Source organism: Nelusetta ayraudi, unplaced genomic scaffold, assembly GCF_046127955.1.
Source record: "Nelusetta ayraudi isolate G7.1 ecotype Tasmania unplaced genomic scaffold, CSIRO-AGI_Nayr_v1 ptg000155l, whole genome shotgun sequence".
NCBI lineage: Eukaryota > Metazoa > Chordata > Actinopteri > Tetraodontiformes > Monacanthidae > Nelusetta > Nelusetta ayraudi.
In genome coordinates this window covers 750,839-777,332 of record NW_027466205.1, presented here as the reverse complement: position 1 = coordinate 777,332, position 26,494 = coordinate 750,839, and the positions used below count along the sequence as shown (strand labels likewise).

The following is a 26,494-nucleotide window of genomic DNA, read 5'->3' as shown; positions in this document are numbered from 1 at the left end:
TGATGTTCTGCAACAGAACTGCACTCTGACAAGTCGTGATGGGCTGAGCTAAAAAGCTAATTTTTCGACTTGCGTTCACTTTGTCATGATTGTAAAGTTGACATGATGACATGAGTGGCAACCATTTTTACTGCATGAGACTCCATGTCGATTAGAATGGTGGGCAAATTTAGATGAGAATGTGGACAAACGCATACATACAAGTGCAAAAAAAAAAAAAAAAAAATCATACATCAGCAAAGAAAATTAAAATATGATAACAATAATCAGTTGTGAATTGCAGCGTGAAAGCAGCCGTATTGTGAAACTTTCTCACCAGAAAGCTTACTGTCAGTACCCATAATTCCATGGTGCGTCACCACCGACTACCACCCTGTTTTCATGAAAATGCTGCATACCAGGAAATTTCAACAGCTAAAATCCCGACAGCTTTTTTTTTTTTTTTTTTGGGTCATATTAAATATGGGTTTAAGATGACGCATGAATTCACTTAGTCACGGCGTTTAAGGGGTAGATTGTCTGCCCTGAGATAAAGAGGGTGTTGGGGCTTGATCCCCAGCCAGGTCATATCAAGACTATAATAAATATGGTACAAATAGTTTCCTGGCTTGGCACTCGGCATCAGTGGTTGGACTTGCCAGTGATTCCCCGGCACATCGCCACTCCCTCCGGGAGACGTGGGTTAAATCTAGGGGACGATTTCGGTATCCTCCGGGATGTGACAATGACCTGGACTTCGACCTTTAGCCCTCGGTGACATCTCGGGGGGGTGGGGGGGGCATCACCTCCATCGCATGCGACCGCGTTTCTACACCGCAAAATTGCCCGAGGATGGAGAGCGTAATCTGCAGTTTCAAAAATAACAGCCATGCCCCCAAAAGGCGGCGTTTTCTGCCAGTCAGTGATTAACTATCACATGCGTCATTAATCCCTCTCCATAACTGGATTTCTTGAGCTAAAAAAAGCCTGAAAATATGTCTGGATTCCACTCTCACTTGAAACCAATGAAAGGCTTTGACTTTTTTTGTTTCCATTTGTCAAGTTTCTTTTTCTGATTTCTTAATAATATAATATAAAGGATATCGATCTCATTTATGATACTTCTATAAATACGTACTGTATGCGCGAGACAAATACTTTAGCACTTTGGAGACGAGATAGATAAATCAGTGCGATTGGCCACAATGTTGACCAAAATGATGATGAAGTAAAATCAGCAACACTGCAAAAAACATTTTTCTAGGATGTTTTGTGCTTGAGAGCATTCAAGTTTGTATATTATAATACGGGCCATTTTGTACATTATAATGAATTCCACATTGCAATCATAATAGCATTTGAGGTTTGTTAAAAATAGCTTCTGTGAAGCGTAAAAAGTCAAAGCCAACACAGACGAGCAAAGGAGTTACTCACTCATTACTTTCTCCACCTTCTGCTGAGCGATGACTCACAAACGAGGCCCCGCGAATTCTGCCCGTCGTTAACTTTCGGAGTTGTGCTGGTTGCGTTCCAAATCGCACCCTTGGCTGTTGTGCTCCCTGGCCTCGCATCAAAGTCGTTCGCGTCTACAAACACAGATTTTTGAAAGGCCAGAATGAGCGCTGGTCTGCCGCTCCAAACACCGAGGTGCATTTTTGGTCCCTTTGTTCCACCCCAAAAAAAAAAAAAACACACACAATGGCAGTGACTGTGCTTCCTGCTGCCTCGAGGTTGCACTTTAACTTTGTCATTCGCCAGCAGAAAACAGCCAAAGAAGGTTTGGAAAGAAAAGCCCCTGCCGCCTCGACGGGGGCCAACGTGGGAATTTTGCTGCGGGAGACGAAAAGACAAATGTTATCCATCACACTGATTAAACTCCTCTTTAGCTGCCGTCCTTGGCCAAGTAAGTTTGTGGGAACAGTGACGGCGCTAACAGGAGCCCCACAGAGAGATGGCAAATTAATTGAAACTGGACCAAATGGCTGCTTCCTGCGCAAGTCAGTCTGCTACCAGTTACATCACGTCGACTTTCCTCCCTCGGCTCTGCACTCCACCAACAGCTTGAGAGGCCCTGAGGTAACTTGGGCAACTCCAAAAATCCTTTGGTGATTATAGTAAGTCATCTTTATATTATTATTGACGCCATGGAGTCACCAATGAAGTGTTGCGAGTAAAAGGCTGAAGGAGTGAGTGACACTAAGAAGCAACAAAAGGGTGAAATTTAAATTCACAATATGTCCTTTTCATCCACGCAAAACTACTTGGTTGTTCATCTAAATCTACACCGATGACTGATACGTCCCTTTGCTCCACTGTAGCTTTTTTTTTTTTTTTTCAAAGCATTTCTGAAGTCATCCTTCCGCCGTTCCAGCTTTCCCCTTCGGAGAGACTTGCCGGGCAATTAAATCTCGGACTTTTAGCCACGAGCAACTTCTCCAGAACAAATTGCCGCCCGACTCTACGGCGCAGCGATGGGGCATGATGTAGATGCCGACAAACAAGTCCAGAGCGCTTCCCAAAGACATGCGTGAACAATTCGAAGTGCAGGTCCCCGTCGTCTTAAACGCTCCGGCGAGGGGGTTGGCGCGGATTCCGCAGTGGCGCACACTCGGCCGCCCCGCTTTAAAAAAGAAAAGATTTCCTTCACGCGATTAGTCTTTCCCCGAGTGTGCCAATTCGAGCGCCACTATTTCACAGGCGAGTCTCATCGCGTTCCCAATCTCCATCTTAAGTGGCCCCGGGGTTACGCTCGCATTGAATTAGCTCACATCAAAGAAAAGCCGCACGTCAAGCCTTTTAAGATTAAATAGCCATCTAATTCTCTGATTACAAACTATTTATTCCATCGGGGCAGCCGGCACCTAGATGGAAAAGGCGCGATAAGGATCCTATTCATCACCGAGCGGACGCAGAGTTTTGACGAGGCATTCCTCCGGAAGCGCGCCGCTTTGTCAAGTACCTGTAACGCAAGTGATTAATCTGGCAGGTAAGTAAAGCTGACAAGCAGGGGCTCGGGCAAAGGACGGTACGCAACGTGTTGGACGTTTTATGGCCCTTGTGAAAGATTCTGGGCTGCTAGCTGGGCTGCGGTATGACACTGAAGCACCTTAAGTGAGGTTAAGAACATTGAAACATCTCGGAAGAAATGACGCGAGCCAACGGTTGTGTGTGTGTGTGGGGTGGTGGTGGTGGTGGGGGGGGGGTCAGCATTAAAGACAACCCGTTCCCAAGCTGGCGAAGATTGAGAGGAAATCATGGCATAATCACCCGCCGCAAAAGGCTAATGGCATTAACTGTCTGTGGGAAACAAATGCAGATAGATGCAGTCCACGGTATTGCCTTCGGGAAGACGGATGGCTCGGCTGTCCAATCAGGGGGGTCGGTTTGAGTCTTGAAGATTTGTCAGGGTTGGTTATTGCACGAGTCGCTTGGACAAAAGGCATTCAGCGAGATTGATTCATTTCAAGGCAGAATTGGGCTCCGACGGTCACCTAATCGTGATAGATGGTGGGTCCGAGACTGTCAAAGACCAAAAAAAAAAAGAAAAAAGAAAAAAAAGGCCCAGACCGATTATTATGGATGAATATTTTTTTATGATGCCATCTTTGCTGTGCAACAACAAGTAAGCGCTCTGCAGGCATGCATATGAGGGGCAAACGCGAGCTGCAGAATAGCTAAGTAGCGTAAAATGCCCCGGCTCTCTCCCCTTGCCATTAAGCTGCCAATCAGGGCCAAGGAGTGGCTTAAGTTCCAATCAATCACGCTGATTGGGAGTGTCAGGAAGTAGCTGCTTTAAGCAGACAGAGGTTGAGCCTGTTGCAACACCGTTTAACCGACGCAGCATGTTTTGCCAGCATGATAATTAGGGCAGAAGTCCTTGCTCATCTCCTCTCTTCATCGTCTGGCTCAATGGGACTCAGTGGCCCAGACAGCGGCGCTGCTCGCGCGGGTTTTCAGTGACAGCGCGCCGTTTTCGGCCCAATCTGTCTCCATCGGCGCCGTGATAAATCGACACCGCAAAGGCGGAAGTGGTCGAACGGCTGTGCGCGCTTGGCAGAAAAGCCACGGGCTTCGAGCTGCAAAACTGTTTACCAAAAAGACTGTACAAGCTGCTAACCAGGTCACTACTAAGGAGACATATGGGTAAAAAAATTTCAAAAATGCTCGAAATCCTCAAATTGACACAAAAGGCTGGATTATTTAGAATACCTGTCAAACCCATAGTTAGCTTAATATGAGGTGGCAAACCTAATTATTTAATCATAGCTCAAACAACCCAACACAATGGGGGGATTTAATCCATCCCGAAGCCGCTTCTGTGCAGGGAGACAGAATGACAAACGCTAAAGGCATGAAAAAAAAAAAAAGAAAAACACACAGCAGCATGTGACTGATGGGCCCATACAGCTCAAAGACAACATATTTTTGGAGCTCAACAGAACAGAAAAATTCTGTGCGCCTATAGTCCATTCACAGGCTTCAATATAGTTTTGCCAGTTACTTAGTGAGACGTGACCAGAACGGGTGCGTCAATCACTGCAGTCTGATACTGTGCTAGCCAGCTTTCAGCCACTTAAAAATTACTTTCACAACAAAACAAATGCAAAATTAAAAAAAAAAATTAAAAACGGTTCTTTGGAATCAAAGGACTAGCTCTGCTTTTTATGGAAGAAGATTTGGGCCACAAAAAGAGAAAAACAATTAGATAGAATTTCGAAATTTTACAACGAACGTCCACATAAAGTAAGTCTAAATGTCAGGAATAAATTTGAAAGGCTCTGCGCGCAGGTCTAGTGGAGTACTTCCGTCTATTCACCAATTTCAACTTTATTTGTGCTGGCTTTATTCATAAAACTTTTACTTTATTCGCGAAATTTTGACTATTCATGAAATTTCGTCTCTTTTTTTTTTTTACATCAACTTTATTCACCGAATTTCATCTTTTTCACGTCGACTTTTTCCATGAAATTTCAACTTAACAATCGGAATGAAAACTTAAATAAAAACATCCTTCCTGTAATATTTTGTTCTCGTCCTCTGGCCCTAACCCGCCTTTCGTAATTTTTTCCAGGTGTAGAGACACGCATTAAATTCTGATAACGACTCCAATTTATTCTACAATCCAGCTGCGTATAATAACCCAATTAAATGTGACACACAAGCGGGAGTTCAGGTGCTGAACTTCAGGTGACAGACTCCTTCCGGATCAGAGAAATGTGTCTGACGCCTACGGGCGGTGGTGTCGCTGCGTTGCAGACTTACAAGATGCAGGTTAACGGCTGCGCACGTTTCTAATCGTTTCTGCCGCACCGAGCCCACAAATGAAAATTGTGCCTGTGGCAACGTGTCGCAAGGGCGGCTTCTCCCATCGCGAAGTTGGACTCGCGCGCAGAGTGGAGGAGAAGCAGGTTTGCATCGATCGGCGGCGTGTCCGGCTTCGCCGCACGCAGACTCTGACCCTGAGCCATCTCCATCACTTCCCCCTCCCTGGCCGGCCAGCCGCTGCCCGCCTCCCCGCGGCTGTCAATAGACCATGATGGGCCTTTTAGACACTTATCAATATTTAACCAGCCTCCCCCATTGACTCAGCAATTACCGCCTAATTGATTAGAGATTGATTATCACCAGCACCATAATGGCAGTGTCGGTCAGTGGCAAGTGCTGATAAAAAAAAAAAAATCCTTGGTGTAAAATTTAATTATCTTTAATGCAGGCAGCCGGCGCGCCAAGGCTGAGGAGGTGTGGGAGGGCGGGGGGGAGGGCTCCATTAACGCGTGCGGGTGGGGGAAAAAAAAAAACTTGGGTTCTCCCTGCGTCAGGCTGCAAAGAGCAGGTGAGAGGCTCTGAACGCAGCCTCCTGTCGGCGCGACGTGGATGTTACGACTCCGTTGTGACGGAGGGACAAGATGGGAGTGGTTAATTAGCCCGACAGCAAGGTGAAGCAATGACTGTCACAGGAGGGAGATTATGTAACAGACTGGGCGCATTCACTCGTATGATCACAGCACCCACTCGAATAGCAATCATTTCAAACTAATCAAATTAAATTATGATATTTAACCGGTTCGGGTGATGGCTAGCAGACCATCGCAAACAAGCACTATTGGCTTGCTGAGTACATGTGTGTTTTTAGTGCATCATTTCAATAGGAAAGTCATCTTCATGTGAAACTTTTCTTTAAAAAAAAAAAAGTCGATGAGCAACACTGCAGTTTGTTCCTGCAGATACGAATCACCAGGAAGTGGGTTGTTTGAGCAGAATAATCGATGATAATATGGAATACAGCAAACAAACAAAAACAAAAAAAGCTTTGTTGCAAAGATAAATAAACACCCAGCCGACTGTTCTGATGGGGAGTAAGCACGGATACTGACATTGTGCGACGCCAGAGCGACAGCGCCAACATATCCTTCGCAAGAGAACTCCTCTGGGCAGAGGAAGCTGAGCAATCGGAGCTCTTCCTCTCCCGATTTGTTTAAAGACTCGTCACCATCATCTTCAAGAATGCCGACTTTGCATCGGGCTACTGAGCACCGTAAGAACAAATAAAAGGAAATGGCTTTCCGTTTGCCACGTCGCCTGGGTGCTTTATATTCCCTGTGATGCACAAAAATTGGAACTGCAAATAATATTTTTTGCTGATCCCCCCCCCCCAAATAATTATTCTAATTCATGAAATCTCTTGATGAAGGACCATGCAATTCGCAACACTCATTAAAAATCATTAACAATTCATTATTTATTGATATTGATTTGAAGTAGTTAAGGTCTCATTGGCCCTCAACTCATTGGCTGTAATAGTTTTGCAAAATGTTTCCTTCACTCAGAATTGGATTAATACACAAGCGATTACTACTACTTGACAAAATAAACAGTCTGTGGCGAAGCATTTAATTCGGCATTTCACGCGACATAAAAGTCAGACTTGTCCCAAAACATTACCGTCACTCCACAATCGTTTTTGTTGTGCCCCGAAAACCGTGGCAAACCGAAGCAAGACTGAAAAGAGGGAGATGAAAACACAGCGCCCTCAAGTTTTGTCTCTTTCATCTCTAACGAAATAGACCCTGCAGGGAAAAGAGGGAGGGTGGCAGTGACAACCAGTGCGACAATCAGGGCTTCATTTCTGTCTCGTCGTCATGACTGCATGATCAGATAATTAGGAGCTCCGCTCGACATTTCGCTGGGATTGTTTGTCTTCCGCCGATTGCACGGGGAGTGGGAGATTTTTGCCCTCGCCTCCACCGAGTGACGGAGGCCGACGTCGAGGCCGCTTGTGAAGCCGTCTGGAGATGTTTCCGTGAGATGTGACGATATCGAATATGGAAGAGGATTAGGGCCACAAAGAAGAGAAAAAAATTAAGATAGATTTTTCAGTTGCCGTTTCGATATTGACGTCAAACCATCAAAATTTGGCAATTACTGTCAACGTGAAGTCAGTCAAACTGCCGAGAATAAAGTCGAAAGGCCCTAGAGGACTACTTTCGTTTTCGCCAGTTTGCTGATTACTGCCGGTAAACCTTGTAGGATAACACCTGTTTTGTGCAGTTTACTTTTAACTGTGGTTAACTGGGTTATTCGACCATCCATCCAGGAAACTCACCAATTTCCACTTTATTTGCATCTTTTTTTACGTTGATTTTATTCTCGGAATCTCGTCTTCTTTTTTTTTACGTCGACTTTTTTCCACAAAAATGTGACTTTATTCACAAAATTTCAACTTAAAACTCATAGAAAAATCTCCTTCCTGTAATATTTTTCTTCTTTTCACGTGGCCCTAATCCTCTTTCGTAGTTTGAACACATTGAGGTTTTGAGAGAATAAAAAAGTGGGTGTCTGCTGGTAAAAGCCTTAGCATTTCTTTTTTTTCTTTACTCCAATCGAGCCGACAAACAATCATCTTTAAAATGATAAAACCCGGGAGCTTCCATCCCTCAGAGCCACAGCACATTTATGTAGTTTATATCATCCAAGTTTAATCATCCCATTTTTTTTGTCTTGAACCTTTTCAGCAAACATTAATTTGATTTTGTTCACTCCGCTGCTGCTCTTGGCCGATCCACCCGTCCTCCTGCTCTTCCTCGCGCCTTCATTCTCTTTATTCTATTTTTTTAAAAAGTCACCTAAGGTTACCTGGAATGTCACATTGCTCAACTGTGCCCTCTGGGGCAGCTCCTGTTATTTTAAAGGGTCGTGTACATTTATCCAAGCAATGAATAAAGAACCGCCCAAAGGGTGGGTGGGGTGTTGGGGAAGAACGAAAAAGAGGCAGAGGCACGGATGAAAGGGCATAAAAAAAGAAAAGTGAAGAAAAAAAACACACTTGACAAGTGGGTTTCAACAAGGAACCATTTTTTTAAAAGGTCAGAGGTCAAATATGGCCACCACTTGTCACAGCTGCCTCTCGCCGTGCTTCAGTGAACCCTGGATTCACCGGCCGCCCACCCAGCAGACCGCAGAGCCTCACTTAGTGATTTTTCAATGAGAGGAAAATCTATTTGCACTGCCTCAGTGACATTATAATAAAAAGCCTCAGTTTCAAGTTTAAAAGGGAAACAATTTCTGCGCTTTAAAATCGCCTACTTTCGTTCCGATGCTTTCAGTCAAGTCATTGCCTGATTAAAATGCCTGATTAAAATGTACCACTGATGACTGCCCCTGAATGTTTACCCGGTCAAGTTTCAAATTTAACACAATCTCAAAAAATATTTTCTGATTTTTTTTGTATATGTGTTTCTGGTTGCACGAGACACAAACAGATTCAATGTGTTATTTTTTTCTTTTAACCTGACAAAAAAAAAAAATCTTAATTCAAACCCAGGTCGTCTGGCGAGGGGCGCTATCGTGCTGAAACGTCTAGTGTTGACCTGGACGGAACAGCGCACCTGCAGGGAGAAGGGAGGGTGTGGGGTTAATGTGGGTGACTGGAGCAAAAGATATTGTGCATTGAGAGTTCAGGATGCGATACTTAAAACTATTTTTCCAACACTTTTCTTGCTGGTACTTCTCAGCCTGAACTTACTTCAGGCACTCAAATACTTTGTACGGTCGGTGGTATGTGGTGGTTGGAACGAGAAACTCTATATATTAAAAATGTTTTATACTTTAATGCCTATTTTTCCTCACCAAGTTTGAAGATGTAAGGAAAGATGGTGTTGCATCTGTATCAAAATACTTTTGTGAACTTACACAGATTTGTAAATGTACTGTTAATCTTTTTTTAATTTGTCTTAGGACTGTGAAACGATTGTTAGTTTTTTTTTTTTTTTTTAAAATAGCGATTAATCGCAGAATCTTTTTTGTCAACTGCAATTAATTGCGGTTTGAATTGCATGTGTAAAATTCTGTTACCTTGAATTTCAAGCCAGTTTTAAGCCCATAAGGTGAAAGATTTCTTCCCAAAAATCCGGCAGACTAATCACGATTAATGCGTAACGCTGACGGCCCTATTTTCTATAAATTGTCTGTACGATATCTCAGTACCACTCACTCTCTATACCCTCAGTGTGTCTTTGGAGTCTTATTAAACGATGACGATGTCTGTTGCCAGTGAGGTATTTCACATGACTCACACTTCACTTTGCAACATTCCCTCCGACCTCGGAACATCGGAAAAACACTAGGTTGAATCGTACAATTTACACTAAAAATAAAGTGGAGAGGGGAAAAAAAAAAAAAAAAAATCAGCTGCGGCTGTGATAAGTTTGCCTTGAGGTGGGGCGCAGTGATGTAAAGCACAATCTCGTCACGACTAAAGATCCGTTGTCTGGTAAGCACTAACAGAACGATTGATTTGTAAGCAGGGGAAGAGTGCGGGGGGGGGGGGGGAGGCAGGGAGAAACGACCGAAAATTATAATGAGAGTGCGAGAGAGGACGGGGAGGGCAGGGAGGAGGCATTTAGCAGGCAGACAGCTTCCTGATTCGGCCGGGCTGGAGAGCAGGGGTAGCTGTCTTCCTCCATGTACCTCATCTATCACTGCCTATTTCCCCCCCCCACCCCCACCCCGACCAACCACACGCGCAGATGGAGGGGAGAGAAAATTCAATCTTTCCCTGCCTTGCAGTCATCTGCAGGAACGCATTCGTTCACCTCGCCTCCAAAACCTGCTGGTGATCGTCCGCCAGGGCGGCAAGAGAAAGAATCACGGTGGGTGGGTTGGCAAGGGGGAGGGGGTGCCGAGCCTGGCTTCCTGCGTTACGATTCCAATCAGGGTTGTGGAAAAAAAGAAAAAAGTCCCACAGGTAGACTGAGGAACAAGTGGCATCGAGCCTTCGGGGGGGAAACGGTTTTGCATCATTTAAACAGCTTCGGTGGCTGCTGCTCAGTGAATCAGGACTGATGGCAAGAAGAGAGAAATTGTGGGAAAGCTGCGTACTGTACAAAACACTTTATTGATTTCGAGGCCTTTTGTGACGCCACAAAGGGACCTCAACGCCTTTGCTGCCGACGAGTCCGGCTTTCGCCCTCGCCGCTGCGTTGAGAGACTCTGTTTCGATGCACATTTGTACGTGTGGAAAGTCCGAGAAAATTTCATTTCTTGCGGGAAGACGATCTGAGAAACTTCTGATATTTTCTGAAAATCCACAGCGTTTTGGTTCTGTTTGAATGATTGAGCATAGAGAGATGCTCCATTGGGGTCCAGGATTAAAAAAAAAAATAAAGACTGAAAAATGGGCTTAATAAATGGCATAAACAAAAAGATCTGATGATGATGGCGTGAAAAAGATGCAGGATGAACCGGGACGATGGTAGGTGTGCCGAATTGATTGTCATACTTAAAATACAAATGATTGAAATCCATGTTATGTGACGTTTCTTAAAATTTGTGCCACTTCATGGTATGCAAGGAATCCGTGTTCTTCCGAGGGGGTCTGAAAGTTCAAAAGCAATGGTAAAACACAAAAAAAAAAAGCTGTTGCTCCCCCAGTCGCTCCTCCTCGGCCGTGTGAAACGCCAACCCCGCCGCTAATAAGACTTACATACTTTCCTCCCCCGCCCAATGCCCCCTCGAACAAAACTATCTCCCGCCCGCCGAATGCCGACACAAGTTTGCTGACGCCCTCTCTTTTTACGCGCCGTCTCTCGCCCGCGCGATTTGCATAATCCCTGTGACACCGCGATTAATAACTCCGCCGCGATTTGCATATCTGCGCCTGAAATTGAGGACAGACACGTAACGCAAACACGGTCCGGTGGGGGGGCGGAGAACGGGGTGAACGGGGGGTTCTTTGGGTTCAATCGCTCGCGGGCAGACGGTGCTTACAGCGTGCTTTCTGCCTCTCCAAAACCCCCCAATCCTCATCTTAACCCCCCCTCAGAATAACAGGCGAGTGAGTGGTGGGAAAACCTGACTTCTCCCGCAGCCGTTCCTTCGACGAACTGCGGCGGAAGCGGGAGGAGAAGAACCGCCTTGGGTTCTGTTTCAAAAAAAAAAAAAGAAGAGGAAAAAAAAAAAAGGTACGAAGGGAGATGGCAGCTTTAAAGGGCTGAGTATTTGCTTCAATACTGCCCCCCAGTGGCAGAAATGTCTGCTTAACTCACCGACTGGCCATTAGAAGCGTTTAAATTTGTAAACATGAAGAAACAATATTCATGTTGATGTTGATCTGACTTTCAATGTGATATCTGAAACTAGTTTCAATACATGTTAACGCAAAACTGACTTTCAACCCTCGAGCCGGGTTTTGTTTGAAGGTTGAGACAATAAACTACATTCCAATACAACTACAACAACAAATATATTGTGTTTTTTTGTTTTTTTTGTTTTTTTTTTACATTTTTATGTTATACCCAAATGCCAATTCAAGTCTTCAAATTTTGGAAACGTGGCAAAACTTTCCGCACGCACACACACACACACACACACACACACACACACACAAATCCCGGCTTCCCCTAGGAGACCAAAAGGCTGAAAATGACAAGCCCGCAATGAGGTAATGACATTTCCCGCCGCCTAATGTGGCCAAAGGCATCTCGCTCTCAGACAACGACGAGACAGAGATATGTGGCCGGCTCCGGTGACAAGCCCGGCTCTAATCTGCAGGTACAGCCTTCACTGCAGCTCAGGACCCGACCACAGAGCAGCGGCTAAATAATTGAACAGGTGCAATATGTTGAGGCTGGGGATGGGGTGATGGGGAGGAAGGGGCGTATGCCGCCGCCGCCGCCGCTGCCGCCGGCAGGGGGGGGCATGGGGGGGGAGTTCAGCGGTGGGTGAGACGAGAGGAGAGCGAGAGGAGGAAGACGGCTCAACCCCGGATGTCTGCAGTGTCCTCTGCAAGCGCTCAAAGTCTCCCAGCGCTGCCGTCGGTGAAATGTCAGGCAAGTTTTCACAGACGGCGTCGCATTCGGACTCGCCAATTTCTTCTTGGGCCGCGGTTTGCAGAACGAGGAATGTGTTGTATTGCGATACTTTATTGTCGCTTTGAAAAAAGAAAAAAAAAAAAAAAACTAAATCTAAAATTTGCCACCTCTGCTTGCAGGTTCTGGCGTCTTGGGAGGTTCCCACGACAACAAATTGGAACGTTATTCTGGCATTTCACCCTTGTCTCCACGACTTCACAGCTGTACCGATCGCTGATTTCATGGGGTGGTGGTGGGCGGGGTTGTCAGTATGAGAATGTGCTACGGCTATGTGTGTGTGTGTGTGAGTGAGAGTGAGAGAGCGAGAGCGAGAGCGAGAGAGCGGACTAGACTGACCTTGGAGAGCGTCCCTGGGCAGCTTTTTTTTTTTTTGGGGGGGGGGGGGGGAGCGAGAGAGAGAGGGGGGGGTGCCTCGCAAGCAGCCACACATGGCGAGTGCCACAGCTGCAGTCAGCTGAAACCGACGTGGCATCCGTGTGAAGGCGAAGCCTCTCTCTCCCCTCCGACACAAACAACGCCCAGGTGCGCCGGCTCACGAGCCAGCCTGTGGACAGGACAACCGTTTGAAGAATCTTAAGACGGAGGGCCACAAAAATAGGCACGATAGAGTGAGAGAGAGTGAGTGAGGGGGGGGGAAGGGAGGGTGAAATTCCACCACATATTCTACGGAGGACGATGCAAGCGAGGGAAACCTCATTTGTCCTCTCTGAATTGACAAGAATCTGCAAGTTTAAATGCATTGGCAGGTCCAGACCAGTGTTGGCGAGTCATCGATTACCAAGTAATCCACTATAGTAAATTGAATTACTTTTTTTGGTAACAAAGTAATGTTTACGGGATTACTGTGGCAAAAATGCTAATTGTGTCATAATTACTTTATCGAGTAACGATTCCATTACTTTTCCGAAATATATCGCGAGCTAAAAAAATGTCTCATTATCCACAAAATGTCGGAAATTTAGAAAAGCACGTCGCAGGTTGATGGTGCAGCCGTGCACGCGACGTCATTGACGTGCGACGACGCACCGAGACAAGCACGGCGGCGGCGAAAGGAAAAACAGCGATTGCGTTCGATGGCTGGAAATACAAACATTATTTTTGAGTTCACCTCGTCAAAATCAAAGAATATTGTGGTTTGTTGTACGTGATGTGCAGGAATTCATAATTGATTACTTATTAAACAAAGTAGTCACAGAAGTAATTTGATTACTTTTTAAGGAGTAATCAGTAGTTGGATAACTTTTATGGAGCAATCTCAACAATAGTGGATTTCTAAGTTGCGCACAACCAAATATACTTTATTGATCCCAAACACATGACCCACAATGAGACTCGCTCTCTGCATTTGATCCCTCCTCCTCTGAGGATGAGCGGGAGGAAGCCTCCGCAGACAAGACCCGGATCTCGGCGGAGGGAGCTTGGCTGGCAGCAGAGCGGCAGTTATTGATTATGTTTCCGATTGACTAACCTTTTCATTATTTTCTCCAACTTTATCCACTGAAATGTTTATCCGATTAGGGTGGGGAGAAAGGGGGAAAGGTAAAAACATGAAAATAGACCTGTCCTCTATTCCAGAACTACCTGAAACAACATAAACAGTACATGGATTTATTAAAATATATATACATATATATATATATATATATATATATATATATCTTGTGCAATGCAGGGATTGTGGGAAGCGAAAGCAATGCGAAAGCAATGACTAGTTTTGATTCAGGAAAACTGTGATGAATTATTTCAATCACTTGACGCCATTACCTGATCGACCCTTGTCAGCTCTAATATTGACGGGTAAATGTAACTGAATGTCATAGCCATCCCTTGATATGAGCAAATGTTGCAAAGTCTAATTAAAAATGATAAAGAAAATAACTTTTTTTGTGAGGGTTAGTTTCATACTAGCACGTCCATCATTTTAATCATTTACATGTTATCGCTTGAAGTCCAAGTGTGTGTGTGTGGGGGGGGGGGAGAGAGAGAGAGAGAGAGAGAGAGAGAGAGAGAGAGAGAGAGAGAGAGAGAGAGAGAGAGAGAGAGAGATCGGTGTCAGAGACGTCTGGGCCCCGTCCCTCACTCCAAAAACTTTGACTGTGCCAATCAATCCGAGAGAAAAAAAAAAAAAGGACGGAGGAGGGGTAGGCGGGACGGGGGCGCTTCAAGGCAGAATAATGTGTGTTCCCTCTCAAGAAGGCCCGTCAGAAGGAGGCGCCGCGGTGAGAACCTCCTCTGGACCCACTAAGGTGTCACAGTAAGCAGGGGTTGTCAGAGCCCTGTCACTGCCGGCAGCTTTGAAAGCATGAAAAATACCCTCCCGAGGGACGGAGGCAGGATGGAGAGCGTCTATGGGTGTGTGTGTGTGTGTGTGTGTGTGTCTGTGTGCCTGCGCGTGTGACGGCCTTAACTCACTTCAGCCTGTTGCGTCTACCCCTTGTCAATCCCCCAGACAATAGGTCTCCATCCTTCTCCCGGCGGGCGGTTTCACCTTCGGGGGGGTGACGGCTGTATTATTCAGGCTGACAACGCCGGGCCGAGGGCGGATCCAAATCGCTGCCTAATTGAATGCTGACAGTTTAGGTTCCCGTCGCCACTCCGAGGTACGGGCAGGCGGATTATTCGGCAGAATGGGGATGATTATGGGGTTGGAGATTCCATCAGAAAGTCATTTGGGCAGAGCGAGGGCTTTCGGGTTCGGCATCACTTACATCTGACAGGCAAGCACCTCTGGCGGAGACGACAGGGGCGCGTCAACGCTGGCGGACGTGGCGCGGATGCCGTTGCTTTCCGGAAGGCGACGGTTCCGCGTTCGGTTTTATTAGAGATTAATTTTTTTGGCTAATCGTTTACGATTCGGTTTTCTGAGAGAGATCGTTTTTTTTTTTTTTGTTTTGTTTTTTTTGGGCAAGTCGCTTACGATTCAGAGCCAAAGCTCGCTGCCGTCCAATCTTGAAGGCAATGACTCAGAGACGACGGTTCCTCGTCTCCGTTACCTCATTCGTCGACAAACGATCAACAATCCACATTGTGCGATTGCTATTTGTATGTCGCGATTAAAAAATTTGCCAAGTTGAATCAAGACTTGGAGAGGCAGCCTTGGATGCGACGATGAGACCGAAAGGGACGGCAGTGGGTGCTTGCCATCGTCCTGCCAGTTGATTTCAGCAAAGTAAAAAAATAAAAGTAAACAATCAACTTATCAATGGCGTATTGATTTATTCCATAGTGGCACCTGTGGTTGTCTCTTTGTTTTAAAGACTAAACAAGGCCTTTGTGGTGATGCCTGCGAGGATGAATTGGGAAACTGTTGCTATATTGCTGGGACTTGATTTTTCTTCCCATCATCAGACCAAAATCTACTAAAAAAAAAAAAAAAAAAAAAAAAATGTACTTGTGTGTCTTCATGTGCCAATTCAATTATGTTAAGCTAGTGAACGCTTCAGAGATTGTCATATCCTTCTGCCTTGTATTGTTTCACGCAAACACAAACAAAAATAGCTCCCAAACTGGGTCTGGCAACCCATCATTCGCTTAAAATAGCCGCCTCTTTGAACAACCACGTTCAGCCCAATCGGACTCCATAGCCTGTAACTTGCCGAGATGCACAGTCTAATAAGGAAAGAGATTTAACGCAGGGACAAATTACCAATCAGCGAGTGGAGAGAAGAAGCAAGATAAAAGCTCCTGGAAGACGCTCATAAACTTCACTCGACTACAACGGGCATCTGTGCCCCACTTAGTCACAGTCTCATGCAGCTTTGATTCCAATCAATTATTTGTTTTTGCACAAACAGACTCTTTAAAGCGGTTTAAAGCAACGAGTGAACTCGCTTCTTGGCTACGTATGAAAGGATTAAACTCGCTCCCCAAAACGTACTTCGGGGAGACTCGCTGCTGAACCGCGACGCATCTCCTGGGGGTTTCAAATGCGCGAGCAAAAAAAAAAAAAAAAAACACGCAAGTTTGCAAACGAGAAAGCGGTGTTATTTCAAAGTGCTCAAATTGACTCAAAACAAGAATAAAGACAAGAGAACAAAGCGCGATTACAAGCACAGATAAGACTTATCATCCAGTTCCAAATGAAGAAATCACCCCCCTCCCTCCCCCGCCAGGCTTGTTCTATTTTAGAAGGCTCCGCTCTTTCTTTTTTTTTTCCCGCCCCCATGTCAGGCTTGATAAGAGGCCAGCGGAATACATTATACTCTTCAGGGGTCTCGGGGGTCTCCCTTTGGCTCGTGTTAGAATTCATTTAGTCCGATAGCCTCTGTGGATTATCCCCGTTTTCAGAGGCCCGCGCTTCTGACAGGTCATTATTGTGCGCCACACTGGGACCTACTGCGGCGGGCGCCGTGCAGCGAGGCCCAGCGTTCGGCCGCAGCGACGCACAGTGACGTCCACACACACACGCACGCACGCACACACGCGCGCACGCACGCGCGCACGCGCGCGATCGCAGACAGCGCTATCAAACGTGCCAAAGCATGCCTGCTCATCTGATGTGTCGCCGCTCCGTTCGGTGGTGGACTTGGCACTCGGCCTCTTCACGATCATTACTGCTGCTTTGCAGAGCGAGGACTGGGCCCGCGGTCACACGTTGAGGCAGGCGGCGACGGGAAGGTAAGGAGAAGCAGAAGAAGAAAAAAAAAAAACGGACGGACGGACAGACGGACTCGAAGCCTGAGCCAAACTACGTGGAAGCCTGTGCCAGTGCCAAAGGAGAGAAAGAGGAAGGAGACCATTTCTTTTATGAAGATACTTAAAAAGACATAAGAGGCTATAAACACATTGTAGTTTTGCAATGCGTCTGCCACACCGCACAGCTCGTTAACGTGACCTCTTGGGCCTGAGCCTCCACACTGAGCAACAGATGTGTATGGATCGTCATGCTTTGTTGGCAACGGGCTGCGTTTCCATTTCAGTTTTTCGCAAAATAAAAGCGATATTTAAAAAAAGATTCCGACAAAGTACAATGGCGATTTGCAGACGTTTTCCGTTGAACGTTGCGAAGCGCATTAGCTGCAATTCTCATAAAATCTTGCGAGACGAGAATTCCCTTTGAAATATTCCGTCTCCTTCTCCGTCCAAACATAACGCGCCATTTTCACTTGAACTGAACCGGTCACATGACCAACCTACGTCACATCCGGTGATGTGTAAATGCGAAAAAAGTGTTTCCATGACACTTTTGCGACGTACCTCTACATCAATACGTTTGATAAACCACCCCATGAGAGCGTCAAAATCTTCAAGCGATATTTGAAAGGTTTTTCAAAGTTTAGGTGTCAATCTTTTTGACTTAAATTAAACAATTTAATGTCTACCTTTAAAAGTCAGGTAATTGTGAAATATAATAAATACCAGGGATTCAAATATTTTCATTATCATATTTATATATATTCACAACTCTAATTAGGAAATTAGGAGAAGAAATCACAACAATGCTAAGAACAAACAAGAAGCAGTTTCTCATCAGCGTCCTCCTTCTCTGAAAATACTTCCTATTTTACAAAGTGTGGATAAGCGGGGTTTTATGAGAAACGCTCACCTCCTCAAACTGCCTGAGAGGGATTAGCCAAAGACCTGCCTCCCATTAGGGGGCATTAGAGGAGCGTTTCCAGAGCACCACGCCGCTAACATTCCGAGCCTAATGAGCGAGTGCAGCGCGCGCGTGTCAACGGAGCGCGAGGCGGCGCGGCAACGGGCGAATCCGGGATCCGTGTTAACACGTGGGATGATGAGGTTCCGGCCTGCCGAGGCGGCGACGATGCGAGGAATTAGGCGGCGGGAGAATGGATCGACGCCGCCGCGCCGTTGGGTAAACATTTAGCGAAGGTTGGGACGCCTGCGGAATGCGGAAGTGAGGCCCGGGCTGACAGGTGGAGGGGCTCCCTCCGCAAGGTCAGCGTCCTCCCGACCTCCCCGGTAATTATTCTTGATACAAGGATTAATATCTAATTCAAGGCGTGGGGGCCGGGGTGACTCCTTTGTTATTAACTTTGCGACAGCGGGGTGGTGGGGGAGTGAGGGGGGGGGGGGGGGGGGGGAAACCTTTCAGGATTATTTCAATTCAGTCATTACTCCCGGCCTGGCGGCTGATTGCGAAGCGCGCCGCCAGGTTTGCCCACCGCATTGATTTCCTCGCCAATATCGAGGCGAGCGCTCCCGAGACGCACGACCCCCCCCGCCCCCCCTTCCGCTCCCTCTCCTGCGCTCTCTGCAATTTTTTTATAAGGGATGGAAGCCGATGGAAGGTCGGGCCGCCCCAACCAAGTTTGAAAAAGTCTCGTCTTTCGCTTCCGACGTGTCGGGGAGTGAGTCGGGGGTGGGGGTGGGGGGGCGGGGGTGTGACTCGGTGATGTCACCGCAGCGGTTTCGTAATAAGGGGAAAAAAAACAAAAACCTTTTAAAGATCTGAAAAAAGAACTTCGCAAAGTGCCCGAGCAGCGCGGAGGTGATGAAAATAAAGGTCGTTTCAATTAAAAACTCTTTCCCTGTGGCTTTGCGGACCGTTTTTATGAATCTGGTAGCCATTACAAGATCAAATTGCTGAAGTGCAACAACGCCACGGGTGGAAAACAAAATGTCACCGATGTTTCTCGAGATTACCTTGTTTTCGCACTGGGGATTTCTCCTTGTCACATTATCATAGCAAGGCTTCCATTGCGATTGTGTGACTGCAGCTCCGGCTGCAAAGACATCCGATGACTGTTTGATAAAGAAAAAAAAAAAAAAAAAAACTCTGCCACGGGGTAAATTCTCGTCTCATTACTGCAAGATATTGTTTCCAGCTTAAAACATCAGGAATAACACGTTATCGCAATCAAACAACAAGAAGTGTTTCTGCCAGTGGCACCTTTTGTCAAGTGGATGAAAGTGGCTGCTGAGGGTTTTTTTTTTTTTTTCCTGCGACAGAGTTTGTTCCCTCGTTGCATAATAACTTTTTTCCCCCCAGTCCTCTCCCCCTCTTTTTTCGTACTTTTACTGTTTTCCTACTTTGTTTGCTGCTTAATATTCACAGGAAGCCATCGGGGTACACTCTCTGACAGGTGGGTAAACACCACGTCTATAAAAAGTCTCACACGCAGACAGACACAGACGACGCTATTGTGCTCTTTAAAAAAAACGATGCAAAAAACACCGTGGAGGAGGAACCTGCTAGCGGTTACTTTTTGTGAAATGACCCATGAAATGTAAGATGCCGTGCTTGTGCACGATGCGTGTGAAAAAAAGAGAGAAGTATTTCATATTTAGAGGTGGTGTTACAGGGAAATAAATACTCTTGCCAATATTTTCACCATGTCTGTCTCCAGCCTGTCTGTGAAGTGCCTAGAAATAGGAAAAGTCTGTCCTTCACTTCTTTTCCTCGTTCCAATTTTCAGGCATGCACTAAAAACATGCAGTCCGTAAAATGAGCACTCTGTGATGTCACAAAGGGCGCAGACACCTGGTTGACAACTCTTTCAGATGAGCGACAACAGCCGCCTCATGGCCGCCTTGTTTATGTGAACAAACGGGAAGAGAAAGGCGAAAACACAGTTTTCTTGAAAAAATGTAGGGAACTATTTTTAGCCGACGTCAACCGGAATCCAAGAGGAAAAATAGAGAACTGAGAAATTGGACCTGTAACATCAACCTGGACATTTAGATCTCAATGAGGGAGGACAAGAAAGTTCAAAGACGTTTGTATTTTCCAGTCAAGCCTCTCCCGAAAGAAATCTCCCCAAAACAAGCCAAGGGCATGGCGCATCACTAGTTGCTGAGTCAGCTCCCCGTTGGCCCTTTGCTAATGATAGCGGCTCACAGTGGATGGATAGCCTGGCAGGCGTCTCACCTCAGAAGCGAAGGCCGACCCGGTCGTATCAAAATCACAACGGTGTGGCCGCCGCTTGGCATGCCGCGCGGCTCGCCGGGCGTTAGTCACGTACACTCGTCCGGGGAATACTTGGCTGTTCCACTGATCACTGGCCTGCACCTCCTGGCCCTGAGAAATCAACAGCCGGGATTTATAGATTTACCTTAGATTGGCTGTCCCGCATTTGGACCCCCATAAATACCTTTACGGCTTTGCTAATGCCACTGTTGGGAATAAACAAGGTTACGGCGGACAAGATTAGGCTGAGATTTAGTTGGTAACTCAGACAGCAAAGAGCAATCGGGGGGAGGGGGCGTGATGTCAGCGAGGGAAGGAAGCAACTGGGAGTCGGGATGAGCACTTTATAGCACTTTCACATTGCGATCCAGGCTTTACAAGTGTCTCCTATAAGTGACAGGGATCTGCAGCCCACAGTTTCCATTGCATAACACGGGAGAAGAGCGCCACCTTCTAGAGAAGAACCAAAAACATAAGAGCTCAAATGGGACACCCAGATATCTTCTTTTCTGTCACTCTATAAGGACCCAAATTCATTCTGCCCCATAAGGACCCTAATATATACGAGCTTTATATGCAATTAAGATGAATAAATAAACCCCTGCGGCTTCAGTAAAAACTGATGACCTTGGTCGTAATTCTCATCAAAGACGTTATTGATTAATTATTCAAGCGCATTACTTCACTTCAGTTTTAAATGCGTCTCATTCGGACAACTTCATGAAACATGCAAGGTTTAAAAGCATGAAGTATGCATGGGCAAGCCATCACTCTTCATAATGAATAAGCGTACCTTCGAATTGACACATTTGCTCCGGGAAAGACTCGCCGGACTGACGTGCGGACGAGCCCGCCGAAGCCCCCGCCAAGCAGCCGCTGTCCTCCCGCCATTTCCCCCCTGTCACGGTCAGCAGCACCTTCGCAGTGAAGACGTCGATGCTGGTTGGAATTCATCCGGAGGTGCGGACGTGCAGCGAGGTCGACGAAATGACGAGGAAGCTGCGAAAGGGATGGCACGGAGACCATGTTAAACAAGCACAACTTTCCACAACTCCGTGCCTCTTCAGATATTCCACCTCCAGCCAGACATGTAGCCCCTACCTACAAACATAAAAACTCATTAAATAAATTCTAGAGTTAAAAGAAAATCTTATTGACCATAAAGTCTTATTAACTCGACTTTAATAAGAATGTCGGGATTCGCATGTCTACGTAGTATTTTATTTTCCCCAGCATTGTCGCAAGCAGAACAACTGGCCTCATACGAAAGTGTTTTATCCGATTTTAGCCAATTAACTCATCGTGTAGGATGCTTACAGTCCGTTCCTATTAGCGTTATCTGCCTCCGGCAAGTCGTACTTGTAGAAATTCTTCTCACTTGTCCTCTTGAGCAAAACAAAACGCAAAACAAAAAAGGGCGGCACCGGAAGTTGCTAGCAATTTGGCTAGTAGCAGCGCTACATCCCGGTTGAAAGACCTCAACTAAACCTTGAACTTAAACACTTGTCCAACTGTGGACTGGCTTGTACTGCCGTTTAATACCCCTCTGTCAAGAAAAACGTATCTATTTGTATAATTGCATCTATTCCCTGCGGTTCGTCAAGTGACTGTAGTGAGTGACTGTATCTCGACGGAGACACGTCCGCCCACAGGTGTCAGCAATCAGCGAGTGTCACACCCGGAACGTCTGTTTTGGCAGCGTCATTAATTTACCAAACTCTGGAGTTCGGTCTACACCAGGCCCGCCGAACTCGAAGAAATTATATTAATTATTATGATAAAAAAAATAATAATAATAAAAAAAAATAAAAAAAATCAGTCTTTTGAGCGTCGTTTCAATTAAGAGTTTAATACCGTGGAGCTTGAAAGACACAGATTTTGTTGTAATTCTTTTGTTCATTTTCAATTTACATTAAAGCACATGTTTTTATGTATCCCATGATATATTTTTTCACCCTATGTGGTGGGTCAACAGAACATTCCATCCATTGTGCCCCACCAGTCATCCATACATATGTGTATTTTTGGCAACCTGCTTCAGCCCGACTACCAGCAGATATAGCACTAAAAAAAAAAAATTAAAAAAAAAAACTATCATAAACCCAGCAAAGCAGAACTCAAAAGCAGAAAGTCCTCAGGTCATCGAAGCAAGGCAAAGCCCGCAGGACTGGATGAAATAGCACTGAAAGCAATAAAGGCTGACTTAGGGAAAAGGGAAACTTTACAAACCACAGCAACTACAGAGATATCATCTCTGTGTACTGTGCTCGACAGAGTTTTCAACAAATTATTACAGGAGAGAATAAATGCAGCCCTCGATCAAAAGCCAAGATATCAGCAGGCTGGCCCTGGCCGTCTTGTCACAGAACCAGAACCAGTTGATGGACAAAATAACCAAGCTGACAAGTGAATCATCTGTCCCACCGTCCTTTTTCTGTTGCCGCATCTCACACACTTAGGGTTGCTGGGGTCGCAGGAGCCCATCCTAGCTCCTAGAATAATCTAGAATAATTAAAAAAAATTAAAAAAAAACTTCAAAGATCAATACCTCGTCAAACAAACCGGTCGCCGTACGTGGCGAACCCATCCACGTAGTTGGCTCCTCACCTTGGCAGGATCATAAATAAACAGGGTGGCGCAGAGGGTGATGTCAGGGCCAGAGCAGGCAAAGCAAGAGTGGTCTTCATTTGGACTGAAGAAATAAACCATGACAACCAAAGGACAAATCCTTAATATATACAGTCACACCTAACTGCGCAAATTTTATTTTAGTATAATGCACACTGGGCAAAAGGAAAATTTTACTTACTTTAATTTACCTTCCTCTCAGACACTAAACACTGCTGGCTGCATATCTGGAGCATATTGCCAAAGAAGTTGTGAAAGTTTGGATCAAACTGCAGAATTTGGCATTTAAGGGTGAAAGTAAAAAATAAAAAAAATACGTAAATTGCTAGTTTAGCTTTCCAACATGGTCAGCTTGAATTTCACTTGGAGTTTTCTGGTGTTTCTAAGGAGAGAAAGTGCAGAAGTCGGTTTGTTCAGAAAAAACAAACAGTTATCTTTAAAATTGCCAAATTTTGGTCATCTTTCAAGTTTTTTTTTGTTGTGTATGTACCTCTATTTTTGGCATACTACAGCCACAAACACAAACGGGTCCATTTGTGCTGGTGTTTTGGAAGATTTTCTTGCTTCTCTTTGAAAAAGGCAACGCCAGTCTCACCGTGAAAACAGCAACAGCATTTTTAAGTGTTCTTTCTGGGTTTTTACAAATAGCAAAATATCATCTTACTTGGTCTCAGGCCGCGAGTAAAGATTAGTACAGTGGGTTTTGTACCGGCACCTGCCTGTTATGCTTTATTTAATGCCGTTATCTATTAGTTTTGAATCAGTGCCTGAATCCACTGTCTGGGGCGGCCATAGTGAGCAATATAAAGCTGCAAATGAAATGACCTGGAATTCTTCAAAACCAGACTAAATACTCACTGCAGGTTGTTCATTTATTTACCGCGCACCAGTGGGGGTACATGAAGAGAGCAGCCGTGGCTGCGGGGCGAAGAGACAGATGGAAGATTGAGGGTTATTACATCCTGTGCTTTAACAGGAAGGAGCGAGCGGAGAAAGTTGACGCGCGCACCACCAACGAGGAGACATGATGAAAAGCTCACAGCTATAGGAAACTTGAATTTATAACTAAGCGCTGTGGGTGTTGGTCCTGCCTGAGTCTTGCCATCAGCGCCGGGAGAATCTTTCACCGACTCCTCATCATGCAGCTCCCCGCTGCGTCTGTACTTTTGGCTTTTTATTGTCGCTGTAACTCAAAGCAGGGGAGCAAAAAAAAAAAACAAAAAAAAAACGAGATGGCAAAAAAAAAAAAAACAGGAGGTGTGAGGCCCACTTTCAGTTTGAACAGTTTTCAAATTTCAGCAAACCTCTTGAATGAATAAAAAGGTAACCTGAAATAAAAGATTACATAAACATGTACAAGCAAGGACAAGGATTGCAAAACAAGCGGCAATGCCGCCATGCCGGCGTTAAGTGTGTGCGCTCTTCTGTTTTAGCCCAACAGGTGCAGGGGATGTGCGAAACTGCCGTCTCGCTTCTGCATCTCTAATTTAGGATCAAAGGTCACAAGCCTTTTTTTTTCTGCCAGAATCTTCGTGAGTACTTGAGTCTAAACTATACGGATGCATTCCCTTCAAACTTATAGCAACATACCAGGTAAGGAAGGCATGATCATCCAGGGGTCAAAGGTCATGCATGGTCAGGGGCGAAAGAAACCAAATGAAGTATTTGTACTTTGTCACTTCTCACCTATGTCTAAAAGTAGCGTTCACCAGACTATAAATAATAATTTAGGACCAAAGGTCACAAGCTATTTCCTTCTGCTCGAAACTAGACTGACTTTTGTGAGTGCCTCAGTCTAGACTATATGGATGCATCCCCTTAAAACGTATAGCAACACACCAGGTAAGAAAGGCTAGTGATCATCAAGGGGTCAAAGGTCAAGGGTCATGGGATGAAAGAAACCAAATCTCGCATTAAAATGTGATCAAGTGAGGTGCAGAGCAAACAAGAGGATGACCCTCAAGGCCTTTAAGCTTTATTGTTTTGTCTTGCACATGAATTCAAATTTGGGCCATTTTTGCAAACTGACACGAAATGATATGTTTCCAAAGGAGTGCAGAACATAACATATTGCTCCTTTGATGCCGATGGGCTGAGGTTCTTGAGATTTTGCTTTTTATGTCAACGGGCTTTTCATGTGAAATAAATTGAGGGCAGGTTGCAGGAAATGGCAATTTTCACCGAGCACACAGCAAACTGGAAACTGCATGGACATAAATTAGGGGATATTGCATGCATTTACTCCCTGCCTGCAGTTTATTCACTGAACAAAAATGTGTTACGGGTCAGCGCATGTCATGTAAACACTTTAGGCAGCCTTGCTTTCAAAGGGCTCGAGTTTTTATTTTTCTTTCCTTCAGTCGACCTGAAATCGCGAAGCCTTGCACGACCTGCAGCTTTTCAGACGCTCACGCGCAAAGTCTGCCAACGCCACCGCGGTCAACCTGCGTGCTCCGCGCAGCAGATAGACCGCACACCTGGCTGAGCCCCCCCCCAAAAAAAAAAAACCAGATAGCACAAATAACATCATGATAGTATTTGAGGGGTGGCTGCGGTATGAACCGCAAAAGGGAAGCCGACGCTCCCGGAAAAGCCACAACATACATCTTTATCTGCGTCCACTTACAAAAGGTTATCGTTCATATTGCTCAAATGTTACCTGATAAATGTCCCGGTGACTCTCAATATTTCCACTGCGGGGGCCACATTTGTCATCGTTGAGCTGGCGGGCAGAGTGGGGGCACAGATGGGAGCTCCTCCCTAACGCTGGCGTTGACGTACGAGCTGCAGGTTGAACCAGATGAGCTCATGTGATTGATCACCCGCGGATTCTCCAGACACGAGCGGCGTTCGGGACTTAATGAAGGTTTTCGACAGAAAAGTTGCATCAAAGTAAGGGGAGGAGCGCGAGGGAACGGCCTCCGGAAGAGAGACGGAATGTTTTTGTTTTGTTTTTTTTTTCCCAGAGAGGAAGTCAGTGGATTGAGGTCGCGGCCATGATATATGTCGAATTGAACGCTGTGATTAAAAGGGGTTAGGGATAATTAATTGTGATCGCCACTCTGGAGAGTAGCACAATCACACCCCATTAACCCGCCGTTGTTGAAGCCCGCCGACGATAATCCTGTTAAATCAAATTGGAGCCAAAGTCAATCACAATGAGGGTTAATTCATTGCCGCGGCTGATAATGTTGATTCACGGCGGCCAGATGACGGCGGCGGGGTTTTCACACTGGCTGGTCGGCAGCGCTGAGAGGAAAGATGGAGGTGCCGAAATGAAATTGATCGCACGCAGCTTTTCAATTCTAGGAAATCTTTTTTCCCTTCCTCACCTCTTGCTATTTTGTACTCAAGTAAAATTATGGATCAAAAGTAGTCTTTTTGAAATGGACGGCACTTGACACAGTGCTTTTCATCACAGCCATTCAAGGCGCTGCCAGCCCCATCGGGAGCAATTTAGGGTTCAGCGTCTCGCCCAAGGACACTTCAACGCGTGGACATTTGGGAGCCGGGATTCCAACCGCCAACCCTCCGCCGATTGGACAACCAACTGAGCCGTGGCCGCCCTAATTCCTTTGTTAATGTCAAAGTAAGAAAGTACGGGTTCTGAAATGTACTTAAGCGGTAAAAAAAAAAGTATTTTTGCCAT

General features: G+C 45.7%; 3 long non-coding RNA genes across 3 annotated transcripts in view; all 3 read right to left on the bottom strand.

Annotated features, from left to right (window-relative positions):
• Positions 1-12,734, bottom strand: part of LOC142880077 (uncharacterized) — a 114,817-nt gene extending 102,083 nt beyond the window's left edge. Inside the window, exons 1-2 of the long non-coding RNA XR_012925381.1 lie at positions 12,684-12,734; positions 1,414-1,565 (exon numbers count right to left, since the gene is read on the bottom strand). This is a non-coding gene — a long non-coding RNA (uncharacterized LOC142880077). The remainder of the gene's footprint in view (positions 1-1,413; positions 1,566-12,683) is intronic.
• A 13-nt stretch (positions 12,735-12,747) lies between these two features.
• LOC142880075 (uncharacterized) lies at positions 12,748-21,998 on the bottom strand. The gene is made up of 3 exons (XR_012925380.1): positions 21,535-21,998; positions 21,025-21,216; positions 12,748-12,891 (listed from the first exon to the last, which is right to left on the bottom strand). It is a non-coding gene; the product is annotated as an uncharacterized LOC142880075 (long non-coding RNA).
• An 825-nt stretch (positions 21,999-22,823) lies between these two features.
• On the bottom strand, positions 22,824-26,221 carry LOC142880070 (uncharacterized). The gene is made up of 4 exons (XR_012925379.1): positions 25,505-26,221; positions 23,886-24,028; positions 23,704-23,763; positions 22,824-22,909 (listed from the first exon to the last, which is right to left on the bottom strand). It is a non-coding gene; the product is annotated as an uncharacterized LOC142880070 (long non-coding RNA).
• Positions 26,222-26,494: the final 273 nt, after the last annotated feature.